The 7,335-nt window shown below is 44.1% G+C and overlaps 1 pseudogene; it reads left to right on the top strand.

Moving 5' to 3' along the window:
- The first annotated feature begins 5,035 nt into the window (after positions 1-5,035).
- LOC130020180 (uncharacterized) lies at positions 5,036-5,099 on the top strand (annotated as a pseudogene).
- The last annotated feature ends 2,236 nt before the right edge of the window (positions 5,100-7,335 follow it).

A 7,335-nucleotide genomic window follows, 5' to 3' on the forward strand; every position in this document is an offset into this window, starting at 1 on the left:
GGGTCAGGTGAATGAGACCACTTGTAGTTACTGGTTTTGGCATATCGAATACACAGTGGATAGCTTGCCAGGCTCTTCCATGCGGGCGGAATACTCTCGGTAGCTTGCCAGTCTTTCCGAGAGGTATAGAGGCTTTTGGGGTGACCTCTAATCACCCTTGTAGGTGTTACCATATTTGAACCCTATCAAATATGGTACGACAATTCCAGAAGATGGGTATTTAGTGTCTTATGATGTGGCAAGCGGCCGCGCGGGTCCGGAAAGCGTCCTGGAGTGTGGCGACGGCTGGGTAGTGGAAGTAGTGTCTGATGTTGCTGTTGTCCCAAAATTTCGAACGGGATCGGACCACCGTCTCCTTCGTGCAAAATTCTACTTCACAGAGCGGGGAGAAAGGGCTGCAAAGTTCAAAAAGAGAACTCCCAGAATGACCACCAACTGGGATCTCTTTGGTACTATTGCGGCAACATGGGAAGATGCCATTGTTGACAACATTGACGAGGAATACGATCGACTGGTTCAGCACCTCCATGAATGTGCGAGGAACGCCAAGAGAGAGATAGCCACAAAAAGTCGCCTATCTTCGAAAACTCTTGAGCTAATTCGCCAGCGTGGTTTGGCGCATGCCTCAGGCAACCGCAAGCTAACGTCCGAGCTTGCAAAGCAGTGCAGAGATGCGATCAAGGAAGACCTCAAAGAGAGAAGAGCAGAAGTACTGGTAGATGCGGCAGAAGCCAGGAAAAGTATTCGTAACGCCCGCCTGTCCTTCGCCGACTATAAGACCAAGATGACTGCCCTCCGACGTCCTGATGGATCCATCACATCCTCCAGAACGGCAATGGAGAAGATTATCCATGACTTCTACTCAAATCTCTTCGATAGCCATGTCCACTTGCCGACATACGAAATTCCACAGGATGGGTATGTCGTTCCTAATGTTCTCCCTTCCGAAATCCGACACGCCATTTCGTTGGTAAAGAAGCAAACAGCACCCGGCCCAGACAAGGTCAGACCTGAACACCTGAAGAACCTGCCGTCAGTACTCATCAATACACTGGCTCGGCTCTTCACTCGCTACCTGTCTGAATGCAAGGTTCCGTCCCAATGGAAAACCAGCAGGACCGTACTACTGTTCAAGAAGGGAGACATCCATGACATTGGCAACTATCGCCCGATCTGCCTATTGTCTGTCATCTACAAGCTGTTCACTCGAGTCATCCTGAATAGGATTGGCAGAACACTAGATGAAGGACAACCATGCGAGCAAGCCGGGTTCCGCAAAGGATTCAGCACCATCGACCATATCCACACGGTAACCAAGCTCATTGAGGTTTCTCGGGAGTTCAAGATGCCGCTCTGCTTAACGTTCATTGATTTAAAGAAGGCCTTTGATTCTGTTGAGACGGAAGCGGTCATTGAAGCCCTAGCCAATCAGGGCATTCAAGCCCAATACATCAGGATCCTCCGTGAGCTGTATTGCGGATTCACTACCAGGATCTCACCATTCTACAAAGAATTGATCGTTGATATCAAGAGAGGGGTGCGGCAGGGTGATACCATTTCACCCAAACTCTTCAGTGCCACCCTCGAGAACATCATGCGACGACTGGAATGGGAAGGAATGGGAGTGAAGATAGATGGTCGGCAACTACACCACCTCCGCTTTGCTGATGACATTGTTTTAATAACACCAAACATCAGCCAAGCGGCACAAATGCTGGCCGACTTTGACCGTGAGTGTGGAAAGGTAGGACTACAGCTGAATCTTACGAAGACAATGTTTATGAGAAACAGCCTTGTTCCTGACGCCCCATTCGCTCTCAATGGAACGACCATCTCCGAATGCAACAGCTATGTGTACCTAGGTAGAGAGGTCAACATGAGAAATGACCTGGCACCCGAGCTGCGCAGGAGGAAGAGAGCGGCTTGGAATGCCTTCAAGAACGTCGAAGAAATAGCTAAGAGGACGAAGAACCTCCGGCTCCGGGCACATCTCTTTGATTCCACTGTTCTTCCTGCATTAACATATGCCTCAGAGACCTGGGCCCTACGCAAACAAGATGAGAACGCCATTCAGGTCTCCCAAAGAAGAATAGAAAGAGCTATGCTTGGAATATCATGTTTCACTCAAATGAGAGAAGGAATCCGGAGTTCTGACATCCGTCGACGATCAAGGATCAGGGACGCTGTCTCATATGCCAAGGTGTCGAAAATCAGATGGGCTGGTCATGTAATGAGATTTAAAGACGACCGTTGGACTAGAGCTGTTACTGATTGGATTCCACGGGATGTCAAGAGACCGCGTGGCCGCCCACCTACCAGATGGTCAGATTTCTTTGTCAAGATCATGAACGATCGGTTTGAGGCCCTCCATGTTCCCGGAGCGAAGAGATGCCATTGGGCTACACTAGCACGCGACAGGGACAAATGGAGACGTTACTGGCGCCTGCTCGAGCAAATCGACGACTAACGGGAAGTTAAGTGATTAAGTGATTAAGTGATTAATTATTATTATTATTGGTGGATGGGGGGAAGTCACACTAGCAATTGTGCTCATGGCTTCCTTCTGGCTCCGTGCTCAGGGATCACTCGTGAGAGTATTCAAAGGAGCTAATGGGTGCCAGGGATTGAACTCATGTCTGCAGCATCCAAGCATCTGTGTCATACCTACTGGACTGTCTCTCCAGCCCCAGTTTATTATTTTATCCTATGCTCTTATTCAGCACATTTAAAATTGTTTTTTTGGGGGGGGACTTTATCTTGTGGTGCTCAGGGGTGACTGCCGTCTCTAACCCTCAGGAATTAACAACAGGCAGTGTTCAGAGGACCATATGGGATGCCATGGATCTAACCAGAGTTGGACATGCAAACGCCTTACCCACTGTACGATCTCTATAATCTTATTTTTAAATCATTGTTTTAGATGACATCATGAACTTTTAAAATCAATGAAAATGAAAAGTGTAGAACTTAAATGCAGGACTGAGGAAACCTCACTATCACCGTGTTTAATACCAAAGAATAATGCTGTGGGTCTTTCTTTCCCCATATAACAGTGGGCGTTTCTATTCTTTATTTCCTTTTTCAGTAAGAAATCATTGAAATGCCAGCATTGTTACATCATCCTTCTTTAATTTTAAATGCAATAGCAAAACATAATATAGTCATATGTGAAGTTCATTTTATTTTGATCTGCAGGCTTGCATGTATCACATCCTAATTGCACCAATTCATTTTATCAGTCCAGGGGCTGGAGAAATAGCACAGTGGGTAGGGCGTTTGCCCTGCATGCGGTCGACCCGGGTTCAATTCCCAGCATCCCATATGGTCTCCCGAGGACCGCCAGGGGTAATTCCCAAGTGCAGAGCCAGGAGTAACCCCTGAGCATCGCCGGGTGTGACCCCCCTCCAAAAAAAAAGCACAAAACCATTTTATCAGTCCAATAGGGTGATATCAAGCAAAATATCCTCTCAACAAAGTTATTTGATTACACTAGTCCTTAGGATAATTTGGCTGGCAGTTTTTTCAGCTTCATGACGATGTGAAAGGGAAAAGCATGCACCAGCAATTTCTTGGAATTCTGAAGTTTGATATTTTTCCCAGGGTTAATTATGTGTGGTTTAATACTTCCTCATTATGCTGTTTCACAGCGAGCAAGCTTCAGCTCCAAGTTGGCACATGATCATGGAGGTAAACTGAGGGGCTTCAGAGCTACAGTCGATGACTGTAAAATGACCAGACTCGACAAGATCCTCCGTTGCCAGCTTTTATTTGAATTGCGTGTCTTGTCTCTTTGCGTCCCAGCTTGTCTACAAAATGCCCATCTGTGTCCTTTGTTTTGGGTGATAAAAAGAGGAAGGCTCTTACTCTTGAGATGAAATTCAAGAGAGTTGTGAAACTGCAGTCTGATGTAAGTGTTCCTGCTGTGTTTAAGATAGGCTGGGTTGATCTATGATGTTCTTTGCAAGGTGTTTTAGATTTTTGCATCCTCAAGCTAAAACTGAACTTTTCCTGGAGATGACCCATTCATATCTTCTTGTTCTGACGGTTTAGTATCCTTTAGTAAATAAAACACTCTCTGGGGTGAGAGTGATAGTACAGAAGGCAGTGCCTTGGCCTTGCATGCTTGATTCGGTTTGCACCACCTCATACTGATTCCCAAGAATGTCAGGAGTCATCCTTGAGAAATGCTGGGTGTGGACCCAAAAGGGAAAACAAAAATTTAGCATTTTAGTAGTGGGAGGCGTTTCACTTGTTTGAGTTAGATTCAAAATAGTTAGATTAAGTATCACTTAATCACTTAACTTCCCGTTAGTCATCGATTTGCTCGAGCGGGCGCCAGTAACGTCTCAATTTGTCCCTGTTGTGTGCTAGTGTAGCCCAATGGCATCTGTTCGCTCCGGGAACATGAAGGGCCTCAAACTGATCATTCATGATCTTGACGAAGAAGTCTGACCATCTGGTAGGTGGGCAGCCACGCGGTCTTTTGACATCCCCTGGAATCCAGTGGGTAACAGCTCTAGTCCAGCGTCCCTGATTCTTGATCATCGACGGATGTCGGAACTCCGGATTCTTTCTCTCATTTGAGTGAAACGTGATATTCCAAGCATAGCTCTTTCTATTCTTCTTTGGGAGACCTGAATGGCATTCTCATCTTGTTTGCGTAGGGCCCAGGTCTCTGAGGCATATGTTAATGCGGGAAGAACAGTGGAATCAAAGAGATGTGCCCGGAGCCGGAGGTTCTTCGTCCTCTTAGCTATTTCTTCGACGTTCTTGAAGGCGTTCCAAGCAGCTCTCTTCCTCCTGCACAGCTCGGGTGCCAGGTCATTTGTCATGTTGACCTCTCGACCTAGGTACACATAACTGTTGCATTCGGAGATGGTCGTTCCGTTGAGAGCGAATGAACGTCAGGAACAAGGCTGTTTCTCATAAACATTGTCTTCGTAAGATTCAGCTGTAGTCCTACCTTTCCACACTCACGGTCAAAGTCGGCCAGCATTTGTGCCGCTTGGCTGATGTTTGGTGTTATTAAAACGATGTGCTCGCTTCGGCAGCACATATATACTAAAATTGGAACGATACAGAGAAGATTAGCATGGCCCAAATATGTATATACACTTTAAAACTACAGGTTTCACAACACCCAATAAGAGAGAGAGAACAAAAGGGAATGCCCGGCCACAGAGGCAGGGTGGGATGGGGGGGATGGGGGGTGGAGGGATGCTGGGATCCGTGGTGGTGGGAAATGGGCACCGGTGGAGGGATGTGTATTTGATCATTGTTTAATTGAAACCCAAGCACAAAAATGTGTAAGTCTGCAACTGTACCTCATGATGTCTCACTATTAAAAATTTTTTTTAATAAAAATAAACCTACAGGTTTCTTTTAGTTATCATTTGTTGCATAGAATAAAAATTCTGTAAATTTGTCATAGAGTCTATTCCTACCTAAAACATATATCATTAAAAAAAAATAAATAACCGCACATGTATTAACCCTTTATAAATGATATTGGTTTTAAAACAGTTAAAATTTATGAATTCAAGTTGGAATTCCAAATAAGCTGGGATTTTACTAAAACAAATAAGAAAATCCTCTTGAATATGGCCGACCTCCAGAATTTCTTTTAGCTTTGAAGAAATCTTTTTGACTTTTTGTATCAGCCTAAATGTTAAATAACTCAGCTGCTGTCAGTTCATTTTATGTCTTTATCTTGTGGTCCTTCAGAGTTTATCAAACAGATTAAGAGAAACAGCTTGAAAATGTCTTTTTAAATGTTTTTTCTTAGTTCTCAATCCCATCGAAGATCCCCATTAGAGAAGAAACATGTCTTAAGACTTTTGGGGGTGGGAGTGGGGAGTGGGCATACCTGTCGGTACTCAGGGCTTAATTCTGGTTTTCTACTCAAATGTCACTTTTGGCTGGGCTTGGGGAACATATGTGGTACCAGTGATTGAATTGAGATCAGCTCCTTGGCCCTTAATTTCCCTGTATTATATCTCTGGTCTTAGGGGGGAAAGTATACATGTATGTATTTGTCCCATATTCCAGAAATTAATCTCATTTTGAACAGCATTTTAAATATATTTTCTATGACCAGTTACATTGATGGGCTGGAATGATAGCACAACTGGCGTAAGGTATTTGCCTTGCATGTGGCCGACCCTGGTTCGATTCCTCCGCCCCTCTCAGAGAGCCCGGCAAGCTACCCAGAGTATCTCTCTCGCATGGCAAAGTCTGGCAAGCTACCCATGACATATTCAATATGCTAAAAACAGTAACAAGAAGTCTCAGAATTTGTTGTGAGATGTCACTGGTGCCCGCTCAAGCAAATCGATGAACAACGGGAGCACAGTGCTACAGAGCTACAGGGCAGTTTCACTGATATTTATGTTGTAGATGAAGATCTAAAGAGAACCTGTTTTCTCCATTTTACAATATCCAAATCATATGAAGTCTTTCTGCAGTTGGAGAACACGGGAAATATATCACTAGCTCCTATTACAAAATCTGCAAGTTCACAGGGGCCAAAACACAGTCTCTTTTAGCAGTGCTAACATGAGTTGGCAGGACATTTAGCAAGTAAGACATTTGCATTTTCTTTGGTCAGATTTTTTATAGGCTCATTGGGATTTGTCAAAGTTTATGTTCCCATTATCTGCCAAAGAGCTGAATATGCTACGTAAAATAATGACCTTGTAAAATGTTCAAATCCCATCACTGGAGTTAGAAAATGTCATAATGTGTGACAAAAGAATATTAAGTTCACAGATGCAATTATTATTACTAACAGACAGAATTTATTTTAGGGAGCATACTTTTGTTTATCTATGCAGGCCCCATTTTATCACAATGGCCCTCAGTTGTGGAAGTCAGAAGCCTAGGTCAGTCCGACCATGAGCGTGAGGCTACTACCGTTGTTTGTTTTGAAGGTTTAAGGAGGAGGCTCCAGACAGATGAATATGGTGCCTTGAAGCTAGAAAAGTACGGAAAGCAAATTCTTGATTTCTAGAACCTCCAAAAGGAAATTTATCCCTGACAATGCCTATGTTCTTCCTAGTTTTTATTCTTTCATCGAACTCAGTGGGTCCCATTTCAAAATTTTTATCTCCAAATCTCTAAAATCTTTTTTAAAAAATCTGTTGACCATTTTTGGTTGTATTGTTTGTTTGTTTGTTTGTTTGGGTGTTACACCTGATAATGCTCAGGGTGTATTCTTGACTTTATACTAGGGATCACTACTGGTGGGGCTCAGAGAACTATATCGGATGCCTGGGTCAGCTGCATGCAAGGCAAATGTCCTACCTGCTATACTATTGCTGCAGTCCCTAAAACATG

The sequence above is a fragment of the Sorex fumeus genome, unplaced genomic scaffold (assembly GCF_029834395.1).
Source record: "Sorex fumeus unplaced genomic scaffold, SorFum_2.1 ptg000010l, whole genome shotgun sequence".
Taxonomy (NCBI): Eukaryota; Metazoa; Chordata; class Mammalia; order Eulipotyphla; family Soricidae; genus Sorex; species Sorex fumeus.